The 13,057-nt window shown below is 37.7% G+C and overlaps 1 protein-coding gene across 3 annotated transcripts in view; it reads left to right on the top strand.

Moving 5' to 3' along the window:
- The first annotated feature begins 283 nt into the window (after positions 1 to 283).
- The window catches only part of HIVEP2 (HIVEP zinc finger 2), a 282,443-nt gene continuing 269,669 nt past the window's right edge, over positions 284 to 13,057 (top strand). The window contains exon 1 of one of the 3 annotated variants that reach the window (XM_078155102.1): positions 284 to 367. The gene's annotated coding sequence lies outside the window, so the exon portion shown is untranslated. Of the gene's footprint in view, positions 368 to 397; positions 489 to 800; positions 899 to 13,057 lie in introns of those variants that run through there. The other 2 variants (XM_078155103.1, XM_078155101.1) reach the window with 2 other exon arrangements.

The raw sequence follows: 13,057 nt of genomic DNA on the forward strand, positions 1-13,057 counted from the left end.
TCCTCTTCCTCCTCCTCCTCCTTCTCTTCCTCCTCCACGGTGACTTTCCAGGTGAGCAGCAGCAGCAGCTGCTGCAAGGATCCCCCTTCCTCGCTCCCCTGTCAAGGTATCCCCCTTCTCCTGCCCCTGTCACTCGGAGCCGGCCAGGAGCTGACAGCCGCCGGAGGGGCTTGCGGAAGAGAGGCGGGGAGGCGGGCAGGCGGGAGGTGTGGGAGTGGAGAGGAAAGGGGGACGCCGGGGGGAGTGCTGTCTTTCTTAAGAAGAGGAGGGTCTTTAAAAAAAAAATCTTTCCTGACTGTGGCACAAGTATTTGCCAAGTTGTGTCTTGGACGTTGAAGCTACGGGCTGCACTGGAGCAACTTACAAGGTCTTTTCCTCTCTTTCAAAAATCCATATACTTTGGGTTGTTGGGTGCTGCCTCGGGGTACATTGAGGGTATATCCATCATTTGGGAAAGAAACGGGGACTGTAGGCTAGTCATCTGATAGGTAAGTCACCTCCTCAGAGATGCGTTTTTCCTTTTTTATTTCTATGATTAGTATATTTTACTTTAGGGTAGAGATATTCTCTGCCCCCCCATCTCTCCCCTCTTGCTGAGGTTTCTTTGGGGTGAGGATATGTGTGTGTGTGTGTGTGTGTGTGTGTGTGTGTGTGTGTATAGACTAAGGGGAGGGGGAACCTAGGGGGAAGGTCTCTGGCGCGTTAGGAAATGTGGGGAATACCCTGGCTGTAAATCTATGCAGATTAGGGGGAGGCTGGTTTGCGTAATGTCCTCTCGGAAGGGGGGGGGACGACTCGGGAGAGGTGGAGGGAGGAATGTGCATGGTTACTAATGAGAGACATGCACAGCGCACACACGGCTACTGCTGCTGCTGCTGCTGCCTGTCCCCGTTGCAAGGTAGCAGTCGAGATTGGGGATATGGGAGGGGGGGAAGGGAGACAGAGGAGGATGAGATCCTCTTGGGGGTGTGATGGAGAGACAGAAAAAGGTGTTGGTGTTGTAGTGTTTGTTTTCGTCTCTTTTTTTTTTTTTTGGTAGTGGAATTTCTGTGACTTCTTTCTCCTCCCAAGGAAGGAAAGAATGAAGGAAGGAAGGAAGGGAGGAAGGAAGGAGGGGGCTGACTTGATGGAAGGTTCAGGCAGAGCATTTTCCCTTTCCCGGTGTACTAGCTGCAGTGTTGGTTTAGTATGGGGGTGGGGAGGGCATAGACGGGGGCGCGTGGAGAAGGATGGGGGCGGTTTGCATATGTGTTTATGTGTGTGTTTCTGACCGGGGATAGGAGGACATGTGTGTTTGTGCTTGTGCACTGTGGGGATCTGTGTCTGCGCCTTTATGTCTGTTCCCTGAAGTGGGTGGAACGTTGGCCCGTTCCGGGAATGTTCCATGACGTGTTGCAGCCACAGGAAGGGGGTTAACGAGGGGCTCTCGGCCGCCGCGGCAGCTTCGGCTGCTGCTTATCAAAGCAGATGTTGCTGTTGCTGCTGCTGCTGCCGCCGCCGCCGCCGCCGCCGCCGCCGCCGCGGTTGCCCCCGCCGCTGCTCGGGCTGCTGCTCCTAGGCTCCCTTCCCCCTCCTCTCTTTCCTTCTTGTAGGTCTGGTGTAGGTGGGGGCAAAACACAGAAAAAACATTGTTCCTTCGGTTTGGGTATGTGTGTGCTGTTTATGGTGTTTAATGGAGGAAGAGTCCAGATCAGCTTTTAAACCCTAGCTGTTATCGCAGATATCTGCATTTTATATGGATCTGCCTGTCTGTCCCTGTCTTTCTCCTCTCTCGATCTGCCTGTCTCTGTCTCTCTCGCGCTCTCTTATTATATAACACATATCGAGTGAAGCAGATGACATGAGAAAATGCTATCCCAACAGACCTAGACTGAATTATATGGAGGGAGAAAAGGTCAGAAGCTGTCAGTTGGTGTTCTCCTTCAAGGACTTAGCCCCCTGAGAAGGAGGAGGGGAAAGAGAATTCTTCAAGTGGTTCCCGACGCTATGCCTAGACTTGAAAGCAGCTAACTAGAGGGACTGCAGAAGCCTGCCCTCTCCCTAATGGGCGGGCATTGGGACTAAGAGGTTGAGGAAAATAGGGCTGGAGGATGGGGAATACTTTCAAGTCTCTTATGCTTTTAACACTGGGGCTGCCGAATAGAGATAAGGTCCCTGTTGCAGGCACTTTCTCATGAAGGGAAACAGGTAGTGGGAATTCGTAGAACAGATTTATGAGGGGCAGAGCCAAAGGAAACTGCTAAAATCAGTTTCATTTGGACTCGTTAGGACACCTGTAATGCCTCAGAATGCACACAGATATCTATATGTGCACAATCGACAGGCAAAAACCTTATCTATCTCTTTGCGTATTATTTAGGCCTAAGACAAGCATAAAAGGGCTTGTTTACAGGACCTTTATTGTAATAGACATTTGAACAGATTTTTCCCTTCCTTTTCTGTCATTATAAAAATAACTCAGTTTTACTTTCAAATGTTAATATTTTTCTTTTAGTGGGGAAAGTGTAGACTCCCAATAATTTGCCAGATAATTCTTCCTACACCCCCCCCAACATGCTGAAAAACAATAGTCAGGGATTATTGATTTTTCTCTTCAGTACAGTTGTTTCTTTGTACTGTATAATCAAGCCCAGAAATTACTTGAAATATTAATAAGATCCATATTAATTACATTTTCAATTATCCAGTCTCCCAGAAAAATCCATTTAACTTTATTAGAAACATTTCCTTCAATACTATTTAGTTTCTTTTTCCTTTAGAAAACCAAATCCTTTTGAATATTTAAATTTGCTTATATGCCTCTAATAAAAGTTACTTTTTTTGCACTGATATAGTGTTGTAACAACATTATTTTAACCAAATAAAGGCCAAAAAATATTTGTCTTGGGGAATATTTAGGATGTAAACAAAATGGTTTATCAAAAACAACATATATAAAAAACATATTGCCTTTTCATTGTTAACTGCAAAAAAATCATGCAGTGTATAGTTACTATGAAGAGTTTTAATTCTGATACTAGAGCATTTGATAGAAGATGAATTCATATTTTTATAGTGGGAAATATAAGAATGCATTCACATCAACTTAATGGTTTTTTTACAAGTGCCATAATCTTTTTTGACCACTAGGTTAGAAATGTGCAGTATATTTGTGATATGCAGTAAAAATCAATGTTACAATATTGAATCTTCTGAAAAGATATACCAGTCAATAGAGTTCCCTTGTCCTTGAATTTAGGTCAGCCATGAAACACTGAAAATTAAAAAGTTGTTGTTATATTTCTGTTAACATACTTGTTCAGATTTCAAGTTGCTGGCCTAATTTAATACTATTGTTATATTGAATATTTCTCTTATTTTAAGGATTTTTATTAGAATTGGAGACAGTTATCTAAACAATAGGATTGATAGAGATAGAAAATTTAAAACATCACTAATTTTGACTTGTTAGGATTTCCTGGAGATCTTTGATATAGCACTAAAGTAGGGATAGTATTTTGTATGTATTTGTTAGATTTGAAATGTGAAAGATTTAGTATAAATTATCAATTAATCAAGTCATATTGTATAGTTACAGTGAAAGATTAGCCTGAAGAATTTTTTGATTGATAAAACTCTCTTTATTTGAGATTTGTTTGCAAACCTTTTTGTTACTATGAAAACAAAACAGAGGGCTACATGTATACAGGTATTCCATATGGAATAATGGTACATGTGTCTGCTTGAGTATTTGGCATTCTGTCACTGTTCACAATTAGACAGGAATACTGAACATTTTCCACTTTTTTTGTGTGACTTCAAACATAACCTTACTTGACACAGAGTTAAAATAAATTCAGTTTGAATCTTTGACAATGGTTACCAACCAACATTAGTCTTTTCAAGCATGGGCTATTATATAAAGCCTGGAAATACACATATCTTACGAAACTGCTTTTTCAAAATTGAAATGAAGACATTTTTGAGTAAGACTTTTTATGACCTTCAGTTCAACAGAAGTTAATGTGAATTTTTTTCTCTGTAACTATCTTTCCCTCACCCTAAGTTACAAACAATGACGAGAGGATTTGAAATTAAAGCTATGTAGCAAAAGTGTTCCAGAAAACAGAAATAATGTAAGAAAATGATACCTGGCAGAATGGTGGCAATTCTTTAAGAAGTAAAATTTTGTGATAAAATCTCATGATTCTTGTGGCTATAAATATGTGTGAGAAATGGACATTGATGAAGATCATAAGTGATGGTGAAGAAAGGCCACCAAAGTCATTCTAAGTTTTAGTATGATAGGAAATTTGTCAATAAATAGTATTTGTGTATTTTGGTACTTGGTAGGTGTCAACAGACTACTGTAGGCCTGACTTTAGTCCTCTGGGTAGAGAAAGAGTGTGCAATTTAAATCATCACTCAAGAACTACAATGAGGAAATACTCCTAGGTCCTGAATCCATAACCTGAAATATCAAGTTGCTTAAAGTTCTGACTTAAAGTTTTTAGAAAAAGGTTGCAAATTTGATATCATTGAAAAAGGAGCAGAGGAAAGTTTCTTGTCTGATCCAATGGACCTCACTTAGCCTTTTTGAGTAACTTCATACCATACTGTCCAGAAAGTGTATATTTTCCATTCCTGATATTTTTGTATGTATCTTATTTTGTTATTTGTTAGGCGAAACTCAGGTTGTTGGTCAGTTGTGTTTGACCTATCTGGGGTTTTCTTGGCAAAGATAGTGGAGTGGTTTGCCATTTCCTTCTCCAGCTCATTTGACAGATGAGGAAACTGAGACAAACAGGTGACTTGGCCAGGTTCACACTGCTAGTAAGTGTCTGGGGCCAGATTTGAACTCACAAAGAAAATGAGTCACCCCAGGGCCCTAGGCCTGGTGCTCTCTTCACTGTACCACCTACCTGTCCAAAACTCAGGTTATCAGAATCTAAATTGAAGCATGTAAAGCAGCCACCCATTTAATAGTAATAGCTGTGAATAGGCTTTGAATAGGATTGAATAGAATATCATACCTGAAGAGAAAAAGTGAAACTGAGAAGACTCAAGGTGTAGTTATTTTAAGGAGGTCAAATATGATTCTCATAGGACTCCAAATACTTGATCAGGCTTGCCACATTCTGTGATTAAAATTATTGTTTTTCTGAAGGTTTACTAGTGATGCTAACAGTAAATGAAATTTGAATATTTGTATTTATAGATATTAAATACTTCTTAATTATTCCCAGCACATCTTTACCTATTACCATGTCATAAATGACCTTGGTTAAATATTTGAGAGATAGTTTTGTGGAATAAATGTTGGAACTGGAGCCATGAGCTCAGAATTCAAATCTTATCTCAGATGCTTTCTAGCTGGGTGGACTTGGACAAGTCATTTATAAAATGTTTCCTAAGCATCAGTTTCCTTACTCGTGAAATGAAATATTTGCATTCCCTACCATTCTCAGTTGTGAGAAAGATGGTTTGTAAAATTCAAAGTGCTTTAGAAATAGATATTAGAAATATCTATGATCTTATGATCTTCAGGGCAAGGAGAACAGTTTGGTCTTATTGAACCTTTCAGTCTTTGGCTTCTCTGAGGTTACATGTGTGCCAGTCTTGATATAAGCAAATCTATCATAAATATCTCAGAACCGTATTCAGGTAATCGAGGATTTTGTTCATAGTTGATTTGGGTTGTGAACTAATAAAGCCAAGAATTTGGCATGCTTCCCACCCTGGGAAGTTCTTTAAAAATATACTTTATCTGATCTATTATCCAATTCAGTTAAAATTTAGCAACTGTGTCTAACAATGCAAACCGAAAGTGAGAGTTGGCAATTATGTAGTGAATCATTAGATTATAATCTCCTTGAAAGCAAGGACTATGCCTCTTTCCATTTTTTTTTTCTGGCATCCCAATCATCTAGCACAATACACTGCATGTGGTGGAGACTTAGTTATAGTTGGTTGGCTGAATTGAGTTGAACCACCAAACTAACCATGAAGGATTTATTCAGTGCTTCATAACCTTAGTCGTCAGTGTTGCAGCAGATTTTAAGGAGAGAAGGTCAGAGTTAGACACAACTACCAGTAGATTCCAAGGTCCATGTCCACCAGGGCAGGTTCCAAAAATTATGTTCTTGAGGAAAAGCAGTCAAGTTGAATAAGTTTAGTGAGTGTGTATATGGGAGGGGTGGGTGTTCATGTTGGGGAGAGTGTCAGATGGGGTTGTGTTGGGAGGGGCAGGTAGTCATGGGCAACAGGGGGATTTGCTGAACTTGAAGTGTGATCCATCACTTCTGGATCACAAGAGGAGCTTATTTTAGGGTCAAGAAGCACTTGGTACCAACATCTTTAATCTGTAGTATATCCCAGGACAGATGATGTATTCACTCTGTCTTAATTATGACACTGGAGAGGAAGTACTGTAGGAGGGCTTTGGAGGTGGAGGAGTCTAAGTCACTCTATATTTAGCCTGCAGCTTGCCACTGCCATCACCAAATAGCTGGAGCTCTGCAGCTCTGGTTTCTGAGATCTCTGAGAGCACTGGCATAGGCTGGCTAGAAGAGTAGCATTGCTTGCAGGCCAGGTTTGGAAGAAATGACAAGTAAAAAAAAAAAGAATAAAATTTTGGTCTCTGTTTAGATTGGCTATATGCTTTAAGTGTATAATGACCAACACTCAGGTGCAACATACCAATAAAAATGGTCAATAGTGGATTCTTTGTGTTGTCAAAAATCTCTATGAATATATATATAAATCCAATTTTCTACATATGTTTTTGCCTCATAATGTAAAGCAACTAGATTTTTGGAACTCTTTCTCCTCTTTTTTCATGACATTTCTCCCCTTTGGTTCTCCTTCTTTTCTTCTTTGCATGATCCCTCTCCTCTCCTTTTCCCTTAACTCCCCTCTCCTCTTCCATCCTCTCATCTCTTCACCTCCTTCTCTCTCTTTCTTACTACTCCTTATACATGACATTCTATCTCTTGTCTCTGGGACTTTTTTTGTCTCCTATCCCTGGAAGGTACTCTCCTCCCCTCTTCACCTAGAATTTCTAGTTTCCTTCAAGTCTCAAAACAGAATCTACTTTCTACATGAACCTTTCCTGATTCCTTTCCCCCAAATGTTAGTGTCTTCCTTCAAAACTGGTATAGATTTCTCAAGTACATAGGGGTGTGTGTGTGTGTGTGTGTGTGTGTGTGTGTGTGTGTGTATTGTCTTATGCAGGCTAGATTGTAAGTTCCTTAAGGGCAGAAATTATTTCACTTTTATTTCTGCATCCCACAGTTCCTGGCACATAGAAGGCACTCAAATGCTTGTTGATTGATTGATTTTCATTTTTCATACAGATGTGGTCTCTTAGACATGGCTATAGAAGAGTAAGATACGATGTCAGAAAAAGGGAAAAAATAACTTCACTAGTAAAAAATGATAATGTGTTCTGTGAGCATACTCATTGCATTTTGGGAAAATTTTAATTTTGATTTTTAATCTATTTCATTATATTTTCATTCATTCAGTAGTCATTAATCTCTTACTGAGTGTACTCTGTCCTTCAGGGCACATAGGAATTCTTCTATTTCTGTTAGCGGACCAACTCTTAATTGTTGTTGTTGAAGATAACATTTAAAAAAGAATGGCAAAAAAAAAAGTTGGCCAAAATGTGAGGCCAAATTCAGTGTTCAGTGTTATGATGATTGATTTTCTGAACTTCTTTTTAATGTGAAGTATTGTTTAGAAACAATGACAGTTAATAACTTAAACATCCAGGGAACTTTTCTTATTCCAGAAAATATACACAGAGAACAGCTCACTTTGATTGTCAAGCATCTAAATATAAAATTATTTCTGGGATAGAAATAGATTTGGCCACTCACCATCTATTTATGAAAAAATTTAAGGGATAGAAAAGTAGTTATATTAAGGGCAAGGTAAATTACAACCTGTTAGTCACTACCTAACTGTACAAAATCATGTCTACACTCAAAAAATATTCTATTGTAGAACTATTTGAAATAAGAATGCTTTCCTTGCCAATTATTTACCTGGTGGCTTCATTTTATTTTCTTCTGAAAAGAAAGTGGCAGATTTAGTGAAGCTATTCTTATTTATGTTGTTTTCATGGAAGATTCACTTGATTTCAAAAGTTCAACAAAAATGTTGTGCTTTTGAGGCCAGGTAGCAGGTAAAGGTAGACACACCTTAATTTATATTTACTTTAGCTAAAATACGTCCAATTTTTCCACAGTTGTTTTTCAACAGGTGTTTAAAGTCTAAGTACAAACAACTATTACTAAAGATGCCAGGTTAATTTTTGTGAACTTGGCAGAAAGTATTTCTTTTAAAATTATGGGTATGTCAAATTCTATACAAGGAACGTTATAGGAAAGTTCATTTGAATGGAGGCAACTGTTCATTAAAAAGTTGATATGAATTACAAGTTTTTTGCTTCTTTTGGAAGATCTACAGCTAGCAAGGTTGTCATTAGGAAATATTAACTTTAGCTGGTAAATAGGAACTATGAGATTGAAATTATTTTATGCATTCTTAATTGATCTGAAAATTATAACATTTTAGTATATATATTGTGATGTATGCTTTTGATGTGAACTTTATCTTGCAATTATAGAGCATGTGACTACAATTGTGATATTAGTCCATTGTCAACTTAGTAAGCTTATTAAAAAATAAAACATAATTGCCACATTTATTTAGCAAAAATTATTTCCAAAATTTGGTAATAATTTTTTGCTTTAAATTCATGACCATAGGAGTCCATGTATGGAAAAATGAGGGGTTCAAATTTGAGGAAGCATTGCAATTATCTTTTGAGGAAAGAAGAGACAGGGATAAGAACCTAGAGATAATGTGAAGATTTGACTAAAAATATTATAAGGATTCATGATGTTTTCAATGATTAAGTTTTTTTATTTTTATTTTTTAGTTTTCTGGCTAGGCAATGGGGTTAAGTGACTTGCCCAGGGTCACACAGCTAGTACGTGTTATGTGTCTGAGGCCAGATTTAAACTCAGGTCCTTCTGAATTCAGGGCCGGTGCTGTATCCACTGTGCCACCTAGCTGCCTGCCCATGATTAAGGTTTTTTTTTTTAACTATTATATCTCACAGTATTATAAATTTTTTTCATATGAAGGATGCAAATTTTAATTTTATTGAATATTTAGCATAATCAGCCTGTGTTTCTACACCTCAAAGTTAATGTTCAGGTTAATTCCATCATTGTGGATGATTCATATAGAAACCAGAATCTAAAATATATACTCATGGCTCTGAATTATAAAGTTGGGTGTCTATATAGGTCACCTGAAATGCTGAATTAGTTGCTTTCTCTTACTGTATTGACAGAACCATAAACATTTAAGGAACAAATAAACTACCAGTAATATGGCTTATTTTCTTCGTAGGTGTTTAATTTCTAATCATTCTGTATTAGTCTTATTTGGTAATCCAATTATTGTGCTTCTTCCTATTTTTTCCCCAGTGGTAGGAACTTAGTTTCAGAGTCAATGTCTATCAAACCAAGTAGCGAAAGGGATATTGTTTGAATGAACCTTTAAGACAACCACTAATGAAAATTACTGAATTGCACATTTCCTCTCCTCCTCTATCAGCAGAAAATCATAGGTCAATTCCCTAGATGTTTTCAACCTAAATGGTATAAATACACATGTTTATATACTTATATGCACATACATGTACTTACATATCACAGTGTTTGACAAGATAATGTGCTGAGGGAAGCAGTAGTTCCAAACCCTCCTTGTCCCAGTCAACGTTTTTCCACTCAAGCACGGCTTACCACACTCTACCTACAAGATACTCTGGAGAGAAAATGACCAACTTCAATCATTGTCCTCACACATATAGTCATAGTCAACAGTTGAGGTGGGAGGGCCCTGCCCTTTGGCTTCCATAAACTGTGACAGCCAGGGAATGAGTGGTCAAAAGAAGTTTGGCTGATTTCTTTGTAGCAAGCATGGGGAGGATGGTCTTTATGCTGTGGCCTTATCAAATGATCATAAGATTTAGAGCTGCAAGGGGCCTTAAAGATCATCTTGTTCGATATGTGTGTGCGTCTGTGAGAGAGAGAGAGAGACAGACAGACAGACAGACAGAGAGACAGATAGAGTAGCAGTAAGGTGCAGTACAGTAAAGTGGAAAGGCCTCTATCCACTTTTTTGACAAGAAGTCCTGATTGGGGAAATATCATGCATGGAGCCCACTACTGTCAGATAATAAGTGGCTTTAGTGAAAGAGGTGGAATGGGCTTGAATGGGATTAGTACTCCAGATATATACTCTCCCCTTTCACTCTTCTAGAAAACCATTCCTTATAACAAAGAACAAGAAATAAAAAAAAATTAAAACAACAACGACAAGTAGTTTAGCAAAACTAACCAACATATCAAGCAGGTCTGCCATGACATGCAATGTTCCACACCTGGAGTCCCCCAACCACTGCAAAAAGGGTGGGAGGTTCACTCTCATTTCTCTTTTTAGGAGTGAGCCATTATAAATTTTCAAAGTGGTTTTACCTGTCTTGCATTTTTTAATTTCTTCATCTGAAAAATGGCTTTTTGTTTATAATAAACTTCAGGGATTGTACAATAATTTACTGATGAAAATTGAAGACCTCCTGTTTTCAGTATGTCATGTAACACTATATATGAACTAAAAATAATTTGGTTCCCTAAAAAGTCCGATATAAGATAATACACTTGTGAAAAGCACTAGCTGTGTTCTTTCAAAATAATTGACTGCTATTAATATACTTTAGTAAAGCATATGTTATTGTTTTCAGAAAAAAAGTGTTCAGCAAGTATAAATCTTGAAGTAACATTTCTGTGTGCCATCAGTATTGTCAATGTGCAACCAAAACAGGAGAATTACACTTACTTTTTGGTATGGAAATGGACTGATTATGTACAAGGCATTTATCATTGTGTTATTAAGCAAAAATTTCTTTTTAAAAAATCCCCAGTCTTTGTGATGGATATGCCATGCAATTGCTCAAGAAGGAAATGTAAATTTAAAATTCTTTGAATTCACAGTCGTTGTTGATTTGGGGTCTTTTTTGTAGGAGTTTAATAATACTGAATCTGATAGGGACAGCAAATAACCACAACAGATATTAATATCAGGCCTGAAAAACTTTTTATGGTCAGAGCAAATAAGCTAAAGAACTTGATGAAATTAGCTTGCTGACCTTTTTTTCCCCTTTGCAATTTTCCTAGTTGATGAGAAGGGAAGGGAACAATTACAAAGAATGAAAACAAAACACGGTGAAGTTAGCAATGGTGGTGTTATTGATTGCTAGCTTTTTTCTGGTTTTATATTTGCATCCTCAAGTATACATTTACAGGGTATGGCCGTGCACATAGTAGGTGATTAATAAATGCTTGCTGGGTGGAATTTTCAGTGTAATTAGCTATTGGGGATATGTTACTTACCCACTGAAGTCATCCTATGAGACTTCATTATGGAATGGAGGTGACCCAGAGTTCTTGAAGCTGTGCCAGGAATTTTCATTATTATATAGGACCTTAAGGTTTGCAAAGTGCTTTGTGTGCCTTCTCTCATCTATTCTTCACAGTACCCAGGGGGGCAGGTGCCATTATTATCCCTATGTCACAGAATAGAAACCTGAGGCTCAGAGAGGTCCTTCCCATCATCACAGAACCAGTGTCTATGGCAGAGGGTCTCTATATGTGTATGTTCCTAACTTCTGGTGCATCACTTTATCTGCTCTGCCACACTGACATTTTATAACACAAGCTCTGGCAGGTTCTAGACTTTGAATACCAAAAGACTGTGTATCTGTTAACAAGGACCAGTTTAGCTACATTCAGAAAGATTTGGCTAGTTGGCCAGAGGTCAATGAACTTTTCTGGCCAAAGATCATCTACCAAGTTATAAAGGGGTTGCCATCTTGTCAGTTTAGGTACTACATTTACAAAATCCTGCATCTTCTAGTAAATAACTTGCTACTACAGAACCAAATTTCTTTGTAGCTGTAGACTGTATAACCAATTACATAGCAATAAAAAAAGGATATTAAATACTTGGTCTATTTTACAAATAACAGAAAATTAAGACAGTTTCAAAGTATCTAACACATGTGGTTTAACTTGTTTGTTTATCAGATTCATTCATCCATCCATCCATCCATCCATCCATCTAACAGAAAGGATATGGCCTGCTATGATCCTTTGAACTTTGGGAATGTTCAGAAGCACTTTGGGAATATCCTTTTTATCTTACATTCTTTTGTTTAATTTAGCCTTTCTTGAATATTTTTTTTTCTAATTTAGCAGATCATGTGACTGAATAAATAACAACTCACATTTATATGGTATTTTAAGATTAACAGACCTCAAACTTGGACTTTCAACACAATAATCCTTCAAGGTAGTTAATTTTAGTATTTTGAACAGCATTCTTTTCCACAATCATGCAGTTAGAAAGCATTAGGGCCAGGATTTCCAATCAAATTCTTCAGGCTCAGTCTACTCCTCTTTCTATCACCATGCTGTCTGTGTCAATTAAACATATCAAAAGGAATATTCATTCTTTTGGCCAGTAGGGTACAATTTAGGGCACCAGGAAAGCGATTTAGTGAAAGTTACTTTTGCAAGCTAGAGAGTTAAGGAACCTTTCAAAGTGTCCAGTTAAACAAACTTGCTCATGTGTATAGTGATTCATTCATTCAATAGAACATAGCATAGCAATATTGACTGGTCTTGCATAGTAATATTGATAGGTGAAAAGTGGATGAGATAGAGGACTTTGGAGGTCATGTGGAATTAACTTCAATACATTTTTAATACTTATTAATTGGCCTACTTTATGTAGAGCACTGTGCAAGACACTGGAACATGAAAATTTAATGGAAGTCCCTTTTCTCATAGACCTATAGTCAGTGACACATAAACAATACCTGAAATACAGAATGACACATGGTAAGTACTTCAGTAATACATAAACTTAGTGCTATGTGACATTTGAGGGAAGAAGAATTGAACATTACTGATCAGGAATATTGAGGAAGCTTCAT

The sequence above is a fragment of the Phascolarctos cinereus genome, unplaced genomic scaffold (genome assembly GCF_003287225.1).
Source record: "Phascolarctos cinereus isolate Bilbo 61053 unplaced genomic scaffold, phaCin_HiC Scaffold_5;HRSCAF=322, whole genome shotgun sequence".
Classification (NCBI taxonomy): domain Eukaryota; kingdom Metazoa; phylum Chordata; class Mammalia; order Diprotodontia; family Phascolarctidae; genus Phascolarctos; species Phascolarctos cinereus.